The following is a 9,410-nucleotide window of genomic DNA, read 5'->3' as shown; positions in this document are numbered from 1 at the left end:
TTATATTAATTATTTTTATTATTTATTTTTGTTCCTTTTTTATTATGAATCTTGTCATTCTTTTATCCCATCCTTTCTTCACTATCATCCATTTTTATCTTTATTTCCAATGTCAGAACTCATTCTTTCCTCCCTGTAATGACAAATTGACTCTTTCATTAATAGATTATCACCACTTTAAATGTCAAGCTACCTCCCAGGAATCAGAGTTACATTTTATTAATTCCAAATATAATTGTTCAGTTCCTACTACATAGCAAGCTCTGTCTCATATGGGCCTGGCAGCAAAGACCAAGATAAGCAAAATCCCTGTCTTCAGAGAACTTACATCCTTGTAAAATTAGACAATATAAATACAAGTATAACAATTTCAGATTGTGGTAAGTGCTATGAAGAATAGAAAATAGAAAAATTTGGGAGTCAATGATGTGGGTTTTAGAAAAGTCTAGAGAATGAAGACTTTTAAGCTGAAATCTGAATGAATGAAACCAGGCATATGAAGTGCTGGGGAAAGTGCTCAAAGCAGAGAGACCAGCAGATAAAATGGCGTGAATGCACTTGTCAGCACATTGAGGAATGGCCAGGTCATAGGGCTGGAGCCTAGAAAGCATGGGGGAGAGCGGTACGGTCGTGGTTGGAGAGCATTGGCTTTGAGGTCAGATAGACCCACATTAGAATGGCTGACTCTCTTTATTTCATTGGTATGACCTAGGCATGTTATTTAGATTCTCTGAGACTACTTTTCAGAGTTGATGTGAGGATTAAACAAGATAAATGAATGTGAAGGGTCCTACATGTAGTAAATACCATATAAATGGGAGGTGCTATCAAGCCACAAAATTACTTTAAGTTTCTCAAGTGAATGGTCTTAATATAATCATAAATAGCTGTATTTGTAAAGTAATAACCCAAAAACCAGACTTAAAATTAAAACTACTATCATCTTTAAGTTTTGTTTTGTTTTTATATTTCCCTGATGGTCACTGAAAATTCATGTATTCAATCTGCATATAGATTGGGCGGACTAAAGACTAAAGTAAGTCACATCATTTCTGGAAACTCCTCTGGTATCCCAGGCCTGGTGCCCTATACCCGTTCCCTAATCCCCTTGTCTCAGTGCCCCTTATATATCGCTACTAATACAAGCAGTGCTCAGTCACCAGTTTCTCTATCCTCTTTTTAACCCTCTCCACATCCTACTTTGTATCTTTCACAGAATAAAACACTGCTGTTTATAAAGAAATCCCAAGCTAGTCAGTCCATGGTGAAAGAGTTTAAGCTTTCTAGTTAGAACTTGGCTCTTTTGTGCTCGTCTTGAGCTGCACCTGTTGTACAGGTGCCAGTCCAGCTGCTCTCCACTGAAATGGACAGCGTATGAAGTCCTTTGTGCAGCTCTACAGGTACATTAATTATAGACTACCTGGATCCATCTAGAACACTTGGCGGTAGCAAGACGGTAGTTAATGTTCTGTTAAACAATGTCTCCAATAGTGTGTTTTGTGGAGGATTATTAGAGATAGTCAGATAATGGTTTAGTATGATCAGGAGTCATTTGATCACCCCAATTGTGTCCATACTCAATTTTGTTGCAAAATAAATCTTTTTCCTTGATAATAATCCTCCAAAATTGATAATAGGTATCAGCCTTGGAACAAGGAATGAAGAGAGTTATATTTACTGCCATGAAAATAATCTCCAGTCAGGGAAATTCATTAGCATTACTGAAATGTTGGCTTTTGCATGGATGAGCCCCTAGTTCCTCTCTGAAGCCAGCGATCCCAAAGGCATTTTCTTACTTTGATTTCAAATGTGGAAAAACTCAGTACTGCCAAAGATTGCATTTTTTGAAAAAGACGAATGTGAGTAGATTTTTTTTTTTTTTTACCAAATGCAGAACAAACGGAAGCAATTTGAATGACCTATGTTGAAAATTAAAAAGCACTCATGTAAAAGAATCAGCATGTGGATCTTTCATTTAAAAAAGAATGAAGGTAATTAAATCATCCTTTTTTAGTGTGCCCAAGGAAAACCTACTAAGATGAAACCAGTTTGCCAGCTCATTAGGTAAAATACATAAAGGTGGTCAGAATTATCTTAGCTTCCTTAAAGCTCAGGGTAAGGGAATGGACCAACCAGTATAGAAAAGACTGGTCAGGTACATGACCCCACTCCTTGGAGAATATCATCTCTAACAGAGGGATAGCCTGTTTTTCTAGTCTTATTTTTATTTTAACTGAGTAATTCCTTGACTCACGGAGGAGGACGCGGATGATGGCAAGGGCTGGGAGTTTTCTTAGTAGAAAGAAAAGAAACCTAAGGAATTACACTGTTGTCATCACCAGTTCCAGGGAAAACTGGTTTTCGATTATTTAATGTCATTCATCTTGTAATAACAACAAAGAGATATCAAGGAAGGATCTACAAAAGAAAGTTTTTTATGGCTGAGTTTTAGTAGCTCCTTCAGTTCCCTCATCAGGCCCTTAGTAACTAATGAAAACAGCAATTTAGATCATGAAAAAGTAGTCTACAGCCATGTCACCCTGTACACACCCAATCTCATCTGATCTCAGAAGCTAAGCAGGGTCAGACCTGGTTAGTACTTGGATGGGAGACTACCTAGGAATACCAGGTATTGTAGGCTTAAAAATGTAGGCATTAATTAATTAATTAATTAATTAATTTAAAAAATATGAAAAGGGGTAAAGTAGAGAAAACTGGAAAGAAATTTCTTAGGAAGGGAAACAAACAGACCCATGCTAATACTTAATGTAATGCTCATTGTGAACTAGGTCCTTTTTTTGTCCCTCCATGTTTACTGCTTCCAAAGGACATAACCCAAGTTTCATGAGAACAAAGCTGCCTTTCATCCCTTTCAGTAATTTTATTTAAAATTCCATCACATGACTTGGGAAAATATGCTGACTTAAGGGAAATAGCATAACAGTATTCCATTTACCTCTGCACTCCCAGAATCACAAATATAAGAAAAGCATTTTTCTTAAAGTTAAATTTTTAAAGTGTCCATCATAAACCACAATCATATTCCCTAATCATTAGTACCTATCTTTATTGAGTCCCATGTGTACAATTTCCCATAGGATGTTGCCACTGAGAAGCCTCTTACACCTTAGAATTTAAACTAGATCCATAACCTCTTTAGTTTATGGCATAAATAGACTTCCAGATTCTTATCCTTCTACCCTCAGAATTATTTTGGAGCTATTTCTCTTCTTCTTTGTAGAGAATTCAATTCCATTTATTGCATAGAATATGTATTGGACCCTAATAAGTGCATGAGATATAAAGCTAAATAAAAGAACAATCCTACCTTCAAGAGACTCAAGAGTGTGGTGTGAAAGAAAGACACATATGCAAGTGACAACACAAGTTGGACTAAGATCAGTTCTAGCATAGACATGTAGAGTGAAATGACTGAGGAGTAGAGTTTCAACAGGCAGAATGTGAGGGAAAGCATTCAAAGCAACTGTGACAACATGAGCACAGCAAATATAGTGAGTATATTCAAGGAAATGAAAGCGATCAGGACAGGGAACGGATGGTGGAATGTGGTCAGAGATGAGGCTAGAAAGTGGATTCATTGCCCTTGATCAGCACAGATCAGCAATTGTGATTCTTCCTTTACCCTGAATTGTTTTAAAATATTTTTTTATCTTATTCATATTTCCAAGATATTTTTGTCAGTTCATCTCTTCATGTTTGAGCTGTTTAATTAGATTATAAATTCTTAAGAAAGAAAAAAACATGTCTTCTATATTTTTTGTGTACTCCAAATAAGAACAAGTATTGTACACAAAAAGCAGTCTCCAATTTCTTGGTGATTCTATGTTTCACTGCACACATTCCTTCAGTGCCCATGGTTTTACAGGCAATTTTCTTCACAAGTGAGGACTCCACAAAAGAAGTCAACATCTCTAGGAAGTATCATTAGTTACCAAGGTGGGGACAGAGGCAGGAACACAGATGAATAGGAGGTCTGGAAGATTATGACATTCACAATTCTCTGATTATCAGAAAATGGGAAATATATTAAGGTGCTAAGAAACTCCTCCTGCCCAGTCCAACAACCATCTCAAACTAGACACAATGGATTATGAAAGTCCAATTTCAAGATCTACTAAAAATCATCAGCCTGAGACATTTTATTCTTTTTTTATCTCCTCCTACAACAATATTTCACAGTTCAAGTTTTGTCTTTACTTGTCCTTTTTACAATCTTTTTCACAATTTTAAAGAATGCAACATGCATTCTGTGGAAGAAAAAAAAAGACAGGATAGCACCAGATTTACTCTGACCTTTTTAGGGTTCCAAATTTAGTTAGTTAGCCATTTCTATCCTCTTAGCTCTTCAGAAGCTCATGTGTTAGAGAGAACTAAAAATGGCAAACCCCTCCAAATTACCAGCATTTAAAAGGTTAAACAGTTTATTTTTATCCCACTAGCAGAGAATTAAAACTCCAATGTGTTCGGGCTTACCATGACAAAGATCACAGCGAAAATCTAGAAATTATTTGTTCTTAACCCTTTCCATTTACAGACCTCAGATCTTACTCTGAGGGGTTTCTTGCCAAATTTTACAAACTGTTGAACTGTAGCTTTCAGGATGCATCACAAGGCAGCACAGTTGCTACCTTTCTTCCTCAGAGTTGATCATCTCTGTCCACAGGAGCCCAGAGTGCAGGATTCAAAGACCCCGGAATACGGAACTCTCACCAGCAACAAATAAACTCCACCCTCTCAGCTGCTTCAGCAAGCATAGGATTTTTCTATATAGGCAGTTTAACCTCAAATGAACATCCTTATTCAGGTTGATGGATGGCTTTCTCTGTGACCAGAAATAACTATTTTCAGTAATATCAAGTGAAACAAGAAGCAGACTCACATACCTTTCGTGTAAAGAGGCACAAGGGCATACAAAGACAGCCAGGAACTTTGGATATAAATACTTTATCATTTATAGGTTATATGCTTTGCTACTCTCTCTTTCCTCTCCTCTCTTTCTCGGAATATTAACGGCATGAATTGCTTTTCTAAATACCCCACTTTGGGGCACACGTGCAGAAAGTGAGAATCCCAACAGTAGATAGTGGAGGATTTGTCTTATCACCGACGAACTAGGCCTGTGTGAGACTTCTCCTTGTTCAAGAGAAATGGGGTCACCAAGAAACATGGTTTAGCAAAGAAAGGGACCCGTCCAGTACTTAACAGCTTTGATCCTTTCTCCCTCTCCTCCAGACTACTCTCAATTTTCTAACAAAAATAGCCATGGCTTGTCTTTTCTTACCCGTTTCAAAACCTGCTTTGATAACACATAAATGGGTGGCATAATTTCCAAGCATGAGAAAAGTGAGCTATCCACTCTCACAAAACAAAGACAGCCCACTGGGCTGTTAAAAAAATGAAAGAATTAAAAATGGAGTTTTTTGTTTCTAACACAAGAACACTTGGTTTGGCCTTTGGAGGGGTAGTTTAGGCTTTTGTGACCTGCACTCTGAGAGCTAAACTGGAAAGCATAGTCAGAAGGTGTGGTTAAAATACAGGACTTAGATAAAGAAATTCACTACTTATGTAAAAGTGATATTCTCTAGGGTCCTAAAACTATACTCTATTCTCAGAAAATGAAAATGTAAGTGACACTAATGTGTTACATTCCTTGAATGTATCAGCCTTACAAAACCTGGCTAACCTAGGTTTTAAAAAATGTATTTGCTCTCTTCAAGGGATTTTCTTGCATAATATAAAAGTTCTCCTTTACGCCATCTTTAGAGCACAAAGATGATGGGAACACTGGGGAGTCAAATCTTATGTGGAGTTAAGTTTCAAATTCAGCATGTAAGGTGAAAATTACATAGTCAAAATTACCCTTGAAAATCCTTCAAATTATCTATAAAGTAGAGTATACATATTTTTGTATATATAACATTATATAGTAATTTTTATTCATGCTAAATTGTGGGAATTTTAATGCTGGATTAATGAAAGGAATAAAAGGAAAGTCTATGAAATCTGTACAGCTCTGTGGGCATTCAAACTAGGAAAGGCAGGAAAAGATAGAGAATTGTAAATCTGGTTTGTTCTATTCTTTATTCATATTTAGTCTCTATAACCTTAGTACATGTTAATAGAATTTTCTTTTGGCGGGCATTTAATAAGGTTAGTAGAGTCAAATCATAGCCCCAAAATTGCATATGTAGGCTTGTTGTGACTCTCCTGTAATCAATTATGATTTTACACTCCTAATCATTTTATAAATGTATTTGCACCTCTTATGTTATTGGACTCTTATTAGGTAGGTTACAGGGACAGATATGAGTGTTCTCAATTGAAGATGAAAAGATAACCTATAGTTTAAGCCATTTGTTCAAGGTCACTCTGCTCGTTAGGGTAGCACAGGGAATTCAAACCATGGATGAATATGCTGAGAATAGAGGAGAGAAAAAGATCATCTCATTCCCAGTGTAGTGTCTCTTCCCCAGGATCCCCCTGTTCAGAAGGTAGTCGACACAGGAAAAGTGTACCTTTATTCAGGAGACTGTAGGGTGTGAAAAATAAATAAATAAATGCAAAGAGGAGGGAAAGAAAAGCAATTCCTGATGTGGTCACCCACTTTGGAAAGAGAATGAGATTTGTGAATAGGCAAGAATAATATGGTTTTTAAAAAGTTATGGATGGTTTCTGAGAATTCTAGGGAAAAAGAGTAAATCAAATCCTAGTAACCTGGAAATATTTGGATCTTCAGTTACCTAGAAAGACTTCCCCTGACACTGACCACAGCTGAAAGACAAGATTTGCCCTTACTCTTAATACTTCAGAAAATATACCAAGGAGGAAGAAGAAGAAGGAGAAGAATGAATAAAAAAAGGAGGAATAGAAGAAAAACATACCAAAATATATTCAGGACTGGAGCTCACTCAGAACTGGAGCTCACTCAGAACTGGAGCTCACTCAGAACCCTCTCTCCACTCAACTCCTTTATAACTCAACACCCACACTTATGTTAAGACATGTGAAGTAAAGGGAACTCTGCTTTTGGACTATTGAATAAAAACAATAAAAATGGCATTATGAACTAGGCAGCCAAGGGGATTGTGTTTGATAGGATGGTTTTGTTTTAAAGATCCCAAAAGAAAAAGACTAACCTTTGATATTGAGGAAATCCATTTAGAGTTTTATATCCTGCTTTAATTTAAAGAGAAAACAGTTAGTGTTAAGAGTAACCAAAAGAATTTTTTTCCCCCAGATTGAGATGAGCTGGCAGCAGATGCTAATTCATTTTATAAATTAGCAGCAGATTTTTTCATTCTCGTTCCCCAAGTAAAATGGAAAAATTAGTTTTTTAAATAACAGAACAAAACTATGTTTTGATGAAAAAAATAATAAGATAAATACTTTATCACCCAAATAAGCAATTGCATTATAATTTGTCTTAACTTGGAGTTGAAGGGAATCTCTCACAAGTCAATGTTAACCACTTATATTTGTAAGGAGGTAAAGATTGTGTCAACTTTATCAGAGTGCTAGAATTCCTCTGACAAGAAATTGGAGGGGGGAAAAAAACCATGGATGAATATGCTGAGAATAGAGGAGGGAAAAAGAGGAATTAGCAAGAGATCAAGGCAGGGAATTCGTAAGGAAGTGGCCAGTGAAAATTCTACTATGGTAAACATTTAAGAGTTTAAAAAATTTCTTAAGATTTTAAGAACATTTTAAGAATGGAATTCTCTAATGTTCAATTTATCATTTCAATTTCTTCCGTAGTGAAGTTCTTCACTCTCTCCCTATCCCAGCGTGTGTGTGTGTGTGTGTGTGTGTGTGTGTGTGTGGTGGGGGCGGTAAAAGTTAAAGTCTATCATCTCTATGAATGTTCTGCATGAAAGAGTTTTCGGTTGAACTCAGTAAGGGTTGAGTTTCTCATCTTAGTTTTCCAAGTGTAGGATAAAGGAAGCAGATTCTCAGAGGCAATAATTAGCATTCATTTCTTCATTTAATCAGGGATTATTAATGGAATACTCACTATGGATTTGCTTTATTCTGGGCAAGGAAGATAGAACAGTGAACAAAAACACAAATTCCCTTTTCTCATGGAGCTTAGATTCTAACAGGTAAGAAAGATAACAATAAATCAAAATACAAAATAATGTTAGTGAATACTAAGATAGATAAAGAGAATGTTTTGAAAGAAAACCAAAAAAAATGATATATTATGTGCAACAATAAGTATTTACACTGACTTCTCTTCTGAAAAAGGGGATTCAGAAGACAATGGAACAATATCTCTGAAGTGCTAAAAGAAAATAATTGAAAAAATAATAATAATAGTCATTTCAGAATTTTTATCAGAAAAATATCCTTCAAAAATGAGGGTGACTAATTTGAGAAGGCTACATAGTGTATGGTTCCAACTATATGAAGTTCTGGAAAAAGCAAAACTTGGAGACAATACTAAGATCAGTAGTTTCTGAGGGTGGAGGGTAAAGGGATGACTAGAAACAGCACGGAGGAATTTTAGGGCAGTTAAAATACTCTGAAACCATAACTATGAATATCTGTTGTTATACATTTGTTCAAACCCATTCAGTGTGCAACACCAAGACTGAACCCCTTAGATAAATAAGAACTTTGGGTGGCTATGGTGTCTCAATGTAGGTTCATCTATGATTTTTAAAAAATGTGCCTTTCTGATGAATAAAGCTGATAATGGGAAAGACTATGCATGTTTGGGAGCAAACCTAAAACTGCTCTTAAAAATAAAATCTTTTTTTTTTTTTAACAATAAATAGGACTTAGTCTTAAACACCAAATGTGAGGCCATTTTAATGAGCAAAATGTGGAACCTCGAATCTAGTCCTGATGTTAAAAGACCCAAGACCCAATATCCAATGGGAAAATGGAGTTGACAAAACACAGTTAAAAGCTATGCTTAGGAAAATAAAAATAAAACCACTTCCTGTTTATACTTCTAACCAGTTTTTAAATTCTTCAATACATATATTACATATTCTAAAAATGGGGATGAAATAGAAACTTTTACAGATAAAAGAAAACTGGAAGAACTCATTGCCAGTAGACCTGCATTAAAAGTTTTTCAAGCTGAAGGGAAATGATAGCAGATGTAAAGTTAAATCTATATAAAGGAATGAAGAGCACCCAAAATGGTAATTAAGTGTGTAAAACAGGAGATTTTGTTGTTTTCTTACTGAAGTTTTTTAAAATGATGATTGACAGATTAAAAAGAAACTGTGGTAATGAAAGTCAGAAAATAGTAGTTATATTAAGCAAAGGAGTAATGGTACAAATGTTCTATATTTTTATATATAAATAGGATTATATGAATATATATGTTCATTAAAATCCATCAAACTTATGCAAGTCATATCTCATTTTGCTACAGG

The 9,410-nt window shown here is 35.5% G+C and overlaps 1 pseudogene; it reads left to right on the top strand.

The window, feature by feature from the left end:
• Positions 1-2,522: 2,522 nt before the first annotated feature.
• On the top strand, positions 2,523-2,641 carry LOC112480438 (annotated as a pseudogene).
• Positions 2,642-9,410: the final 6,769 nt, after the last annotated feature.

This window comes from Pteropus alecto, unplaced genomic scaffold (assembly GCF_000325575.1).
Source record: "Pteropus alecto unplaced genomic scaffold, ASM32557v1 scaffold103, whole genome shotgun sequence".
In the NCBI taxonomy this organism is placed as follows: domain Eukaryota; kingdom Metazoa; phylum Chordata; class Mammalia; order Chiroptera; family Pteropodidae; genus Pteropus; species Pteropus alecto.
The sequence above is the reverse complement of the archived record's forward strand: the minus strand, read 5'-3'. Positions and strand labels throughout refer to the sequence as shown.